The following is a 6,789-nucleotide window of genomic DNA, read 5'->3' as shown; positions in this document are numbered from 1 at the left end:
AAATTGGCAACAAATTCATGTTTAGGCTTTCCACTTTAAAAGGGATTTTTGTCTTTGGCCTATGTGTTTCATAAGCAGTCAACCACCAAGAGTTGCTGTCTTGTTCAGCCAATCAATTACTGTCACTTATGTTTTACTTCCACATGTATCATCTAAAGTGGATTAATTCAAGTATGTTTTCTGTGTTCTAGGATCAAGATCATGTATTCAAGATGTCATCTTACTAATTACAATTATTGATGAAGAGTTGGTAAAAAGGTCCAAATGCCAGTGGTAATTACTCCAGGGGGCATGCATTGCTGGAGAATGACAACTAAAGAAGTCACTGGGTAAGCATATTGAAAAGTGAAAATTTGTCAACAAAGGGAACATCACTTCACCTTTGTCCACTTCAGATGTCATGAATCTGCATGAATCCCAAAGTTTAGTACATGTTGTGAAAACGATCAGGGGTTTCACACACAATTGTAACAAAGCTTTCAAATGCAGGTGTCTGGGAAAAAAATAAATACAGTTTGAACAGAATTTTACTTTATTTATGGAGAGAAACACATTTTGTCATTAAGACTTACATTTTGTTTGAGCCCACAGACCCAAATAGTCTATTTTTGTATATTTTGGTCTATAAAAGCAATGCTTTCCATTCAATGTGGATTACAATATAATACTGTAGCTCATAACAACACAATAACTTGCTCAATCGTTTGTCTCCCCTTTTACATTGCAAACACAATACAAGAAAGTTTGAATGGTCTACTCAAACATGAGACCTACACTAATTCATAAATTTGACCATAGCATTTATCATCAATATTAGAAAACCAAGAATATGATTTTAAAATGTTTTTGTATGTTTTAACCTGAGTATTACACTGTATATACAGTCATGCTCAAATTTATAAACCTCTTGTGTTGACATTTTTTTATGCTACCAAATAATTTACTTTTTAAATTATTTGGTAGCATAAACTGCAAGTCAAGGGGTTCACAAATGTTTGAGCATGATTCTGTGTGTGTGTGTGTGCGCGCGCATGTTTGAACTAATTGTTGTAACAGGTAAATTATGTGTACACATCAAAAATCACTTTGGTTTTGGCCATAGCCATGAACAATTGACTCTGACCTAAAGTTGATATTGACAAAATCAGTCCTAACTAACATCTTGTAAATAGCACTAGCCTAATTTCCATAAAGCCAGGCTCACAGCAAAAAGCTACAGACTGTTCATTTAAAACAATAGTATGCAAACTGGTCTCAGACATCAAAATTATTAAACTGCTATTGGTGACATTATCATCAAAAGAAATCACAATTCAACACACCTCTGCTTTGTCAACACACAGGGTTAGTCATTAAATCAACTGCCAAACATTCAATAAACAAATTCGAATTTTAAGTGCATCTATAACTGTAACAATTTACGGTGTGGCAGGGAATCCTTTGTCCTCCAGAATACAGAATTCTTTGCATGACAACCCGCGTGTTGTAACACAAGCAATTATGTTTGACAAAGCCACCCAAGAATAACTTTGGCATGTTTTATTAGGCAAAATATATTCAATTATAGTGAAATTACCACTAAAATATCATAAAGCAGACATGTGGCAGGAAATAGATGCACTTAACCAAGGTGCACAGGTTACAACACAGAAATTAACTTAGGATTTTAACAGCTTAAGTAACTCACTGTTAGTTTACAATTAGATAACTTTCTATATATACACACAAGTGTGACTATGTACAGAGAGGACACAATGCTTACTGCTGCACACAGGGTATCTGTGCACTTTTATGTAGCACGTAAATGTCCCTGTAAATTAACTACTGTACCCAGTAAGAATTAGTACATACCAATGGGCTACTCCCAGTGACACACAGTGTCACAAACATTATGGCATTGACTTTTTTTCCCTTTATTTAAATAAAACTATTTTCATATTATACATTTCATATTTTGTTACAATCAAGTTATAGATACAATTTGTATCAACAAGCAAAAGTCAATTCTAGACATTTGTGGCTTAGTTGTTTGCGGCACTTAAAAGGTAAGTTGGGGACTATGAACCATCATTCTGGCTTTCAGTCTAAGCTTTCAGCAAAGTAGCAAAATACTGGATTGGTATATTGAAAGTTTTTTTCCCTGTGATAGTGAGGTGTTTTAGTTTTGGCTTGTAAGTAGTCTTTGGCCCGGTGAAATCAGAGTGTTTTTCTGGTAGTGGTCTTATAAACAGAAATACATTTAAATACCATGACTACAAAATGAATGAAAAACTTCAACATCGGCATATCCCTAATTTTTAAGATGGCAAGTTAAATACTTTCTTTCATATCATTTGTTCAAGTGGGGACACCGCCAAAAATACTACTGAAAATCACAGCACATGAACCCTCTGCAAAGCTATACAATGAAAACTAAATTCGTCTACTCCATGAGCTGTGCGAACACCACTCATTATAGCCATCCATTCACCTATTAATACATTACAGACAACTCACTATAGGTAGATCATGAATGAATAACGCATACATGTACATCTAGAACAACATCTCTATGATAATTCCTACAATTTAATAAAAACCACTATACAAAACTCTTTTCATTGTAGTCGATTTGTCTTGTAGCCTTCATAACATCTACAAATTCTATATTTCCATTGCCTCTTTGACCCATGTAAAGAAAAAGAGGCCATTAAAAGTATGTTTTACTACCTGGATTCTGTCTCCTCTGGAAGTCTAAGGAATTCCTTATGCAACACTCTAGAAGGAGTCGGGCACAACCATCTAGCATTAATATTATCTGCCAGATGTGCCAAAAAACATGATATTTTTATTCACTTCCTACTGCGATTTAGGTAGTATCTGATGCAATATATTCCCAAAAATCTGACAATGGCTTTTTTCATTGGGCATACTGCATGGCACTATGGTACTCAGTTCCTTCATATAATCAGTTTTGAGAAATACTGAAATAAAGTAAAGAAATAAAAGATGAAGATGAGGTCATATACCCAATATTACTAAGTCCTACACATGATTACTTGTTAGAAAGAATGTTAAACCACACACTCCGACTTCATCAGGGCAATTGACTATTCAGAAATTCAGGTAAAAGAAGCATTTGATTATCACAGAAACATGTTAAGTCAAATTCAGAATACATGTGATCTTAAAGGAATAGTAATTCACAAATTATCTACTCACCCTTATGGTAGTCGAAAAACACTGGTGAAGTTTGTATATCCACATAACAAGTTAGCTAGCTCAGCTCCATGTCAGTCTTCTCCAAAACAACTGAAGTGGCTGGGGATTAGTTCTTTGGAGTTCCAAGATGGGCACCATAAAATTACTCCAAATGTTTTGTAGCCAAACGATTGCACTGTGGGACCAAAAGTCCAATATTTACCACTGTTGCAGAACAAATCATTGTGGGGAAAATCTAGGAGGTAATGAGGTAAATATTGGACTTTTGGACCCACAGTGCAATCAATTGGTTTCAGAAAACTTGGATTACGCTGTATCAGCTGTTAAGAGAATTTGTATGGTAATTGTTTGCCCTTTTGGAACTCTAAAGAACCAGGATCCAGCCACTTTAGTTATTTCGGAGAAGGCTGACATGGAGCTGCACTAGCAAACTTGCTGTGTGTTACGTGGACATACAAACTTCACCGGTGTTTCAATTGCAATGAGGGTGCGTAGATAATGAGTGAATTTTCATTTCTGGGTGAACTATTCCTTTAGCTTGGTTCCTCAACCAACAACCATGTCAATGATATTTTAGGGTTATTTTCTTTTATCAGTAAGGGTATACATCAGTTATTTTGCATTCAGAACACGTTTTCTTGCAATCTACCACAATTCCAACAATCTCAAGGGAAAGCAGTGTTAAAGGATGGCACGCAAACTTTAAGCCAAATGCCAGAAACAACCTTGACAGCAGCCTTGCAATCTGATTGTTTCACAGGAAGAAACATTTAGGCAGTTTGTTTCACCTTCTCATGAAGAGACAGGAGGCCCAAAGTGGCCTTGTCTTATTTCATGAAAAAACAAAGTCAGCAAAGCCCAAAATTCATTTGGGCAAAACACATTCAAATATGTTTTTTGTTGTTTTTTTTTTCTTTATGTCTGTTCATTTACCATGGTTGTACCTCAACATTAACAAGGAAACATACATTTTTGAAGCACCACTTATGAGACCAAGTCTGGCTCACATAATAAGCCATGTTAAAGAGTAATACCACTCAGTTAAAAAATTCTCATGCAATTTCTTTCAATCGTGATATCTGTTATCATGAACAACTCTCTCCCAAAGCAAAGAACAAAGACTCAGGTCTGTGATGTCATCAAGATGTACAGCCTAATGCTGCTCCATTGACCACAAATGAGAGCCTAACTTTGTGGACTTTGTGTTTGAGTTTTTACACCAAAATTAGTTCTATTTTGAATTTGGCCAATCTGTTTTATATATATGAAAAAACCCAAAACAAACAAAACAAAAATAATGCATACTTGTCTCCAGAGCTTTACATGAATTTGACATCAAATATTAGGGGACAAACTCTTCTCATTTATGGCAATGTGAGACAGAAATTTGTTCATTTGTTTGCAATGCAATTCAACTGTAGAAGGCCTAGGAGTAGCATACCTGAATCCTGAAATTAAGTGGCATTTCCCTTTAAATGCACTGAAAGCCGGATCTTGCTATTTAGGCTGGCTTTACATAGTGCAACTTCCATGCAATTGTAGGTTGCAAGTTGCAGGTAGCAATTTGTATGCAAAGATAACAATAATGGATATAATATAGGCCTAAGTCATCAATAAGTACAGAACTATCTATGTGAACTAGTCAGCGGGGGTATAAACAACTGTATTACAAATAGTAATTGTACTAGCCTAATTGTCATTGTAGTAATTGTATGACAATGGTACCCATTTTAAACCCAAAATGAATCTGAAAGTGATAATCCTGAGGTGGCTGAATTACCTATTTTTTGGATTATACCATGGGCTGGGAGAAGACTCAATTCTGACTGGCCAGAGATGTCTATTATTAATTTAATTTATACCATGGCTTAGGGGAGTACTTGATTATGAGTGGATGTAGGGGTGCTGATTAATTTAAGACACATCCACAGCTGTGACAGAGTAATCTAATCCCTGCTCTCAATTACTAAAGTGCTCTTTTGAGCCATAGACTGGCAACGGACATAGGCCTACTTGTGAGAGTAATGGGCATAACAGTAAGCTGCCTTCAAAATGCAGAAGCAACAAAAGCTTCCTGAAATCAGTTGTCCCCAAAAGTTAGCACTGCACTGTCCCAATGTATCCATCTAACCATTCATAGAGATAATCCACTACAGTATGCAACATTGTACAACAATGCACTTTCAGTTTGAGTTCATAATAATGACCGCACCAATATTTTATACTGTATGTGTCAAGGTTATTGTTATGTCATCCATGGATGAATCCAATAAATGGTAATAAACGTCTTGCACGTTTTAGTATCTCTGAGGAAAGGTTTGCAACAACATACCCTACCAGGTACAGTCTGCAACATTTATAGCATTCTCATTGCGAGGTGGGGAACTTGCTTGCCTTGGCAAGGTGGGAACGTCATCTATGGCCCACGGTATAACGGGGGACTGCAAGAAGGAACTACCATAATAAACTGCCAGTTTGCTTCAAAATAATCATGTCCAATCCAAATCACTGGCTCAACACTTGCCAGACAAACAGAAAATTCCGAAAATATGGGCAAATCAAATAAACATCACATTGTTAACTGTCTCTTTAGGTAGTGTGTTAACTGTCTCTTTAGGTAGTGACTTTAACAACTAAGTAAAAATAAAAAAAAGTCTAGTTCATCTTGGCCTACATGGGTACCATTATTTATAGATTACTGGCACAACAGCCAAAGAAGGAGGGCAATTCAATCACGTAATCTTTTAAGAAAACCTGAACTTTGCATCCTTTGGACCCCAACATTACTATATTCATCAAAGTTGCATAAAAGTTGCATCAAGTAAAGCCACCCTAATACTGTAATGTTCTTGATCTCAAGGTGCATAACAAGGATATACACAAAAAGCACAAAGTTTTCCAATGCCATGTCCACGTTACAATTGTATATAACTAACTTTAAAAGGTACTGCATAAAGGATTTTCACAAAATATATCACTGCTAAATCAGAGTTGACTCTCACCAGTAACTGCTGGTTTTTGGCTGGTAAAGACTATGAAAGTTAGAAAACTGAAAGCCTCCTGAGAGCAATATGCTGCAAGGCACAGCCAAACACTTCTCTGGTCCTTGAGGACTGGCTGTTTGTATGTAGGCTTTTAGCCTGCCTTAAAAAGTTGCTGAATTCATCTTCCAAGATGCTCTTTAGATTTCAATAAATTTTTAATAAGGTTATTAAACCATATCAATTCAAGAAAATATAAAATAGGTTTATTATTTTGCTCATTCATAGGCCTAACATTTTTACAGTTTATCTGACAAACTGAAGTCCTGGATATTTTGTCTGGTACAAAAATCCTTATGCAAACTGTCAAATTGTGATGGTAACCACTGTTGCCATTTCTATTAGTGGATTTCTACTCTCTGTTGCTTCTGAAGTCACTTCACAGTCCAGTGAAATGACTTGGCAACCAAATTAACCTGAAAACTCCTGAAATGCTCAATTAACAACTTGAAGCAGATCATTCGAGCTACTGTTTGAAACAAATTAATTGTATTTGTATATTTTAGCATTGGAAAGCATTGCCACAACAAATTTGACAGAGATATAT

This window comes from Centroberyx gerrardi, chromosome 11 (assembly GCF_048128805.1).
Source record: "Centroberyx gerrardi isolate f3 chromosome 11, fCenGer3.hap1.cur.20231027, whole genome shotgun sequence".
Taxonomy (NCBI): Eukaryota; Metazoa; Chordata; class Actinopteri; order Beryciformes; family Berycidae; genus Centroberyx; species Centroberyx gerrardi.
Note: the sequence above shows the minus strand (reverse complement) of the source record.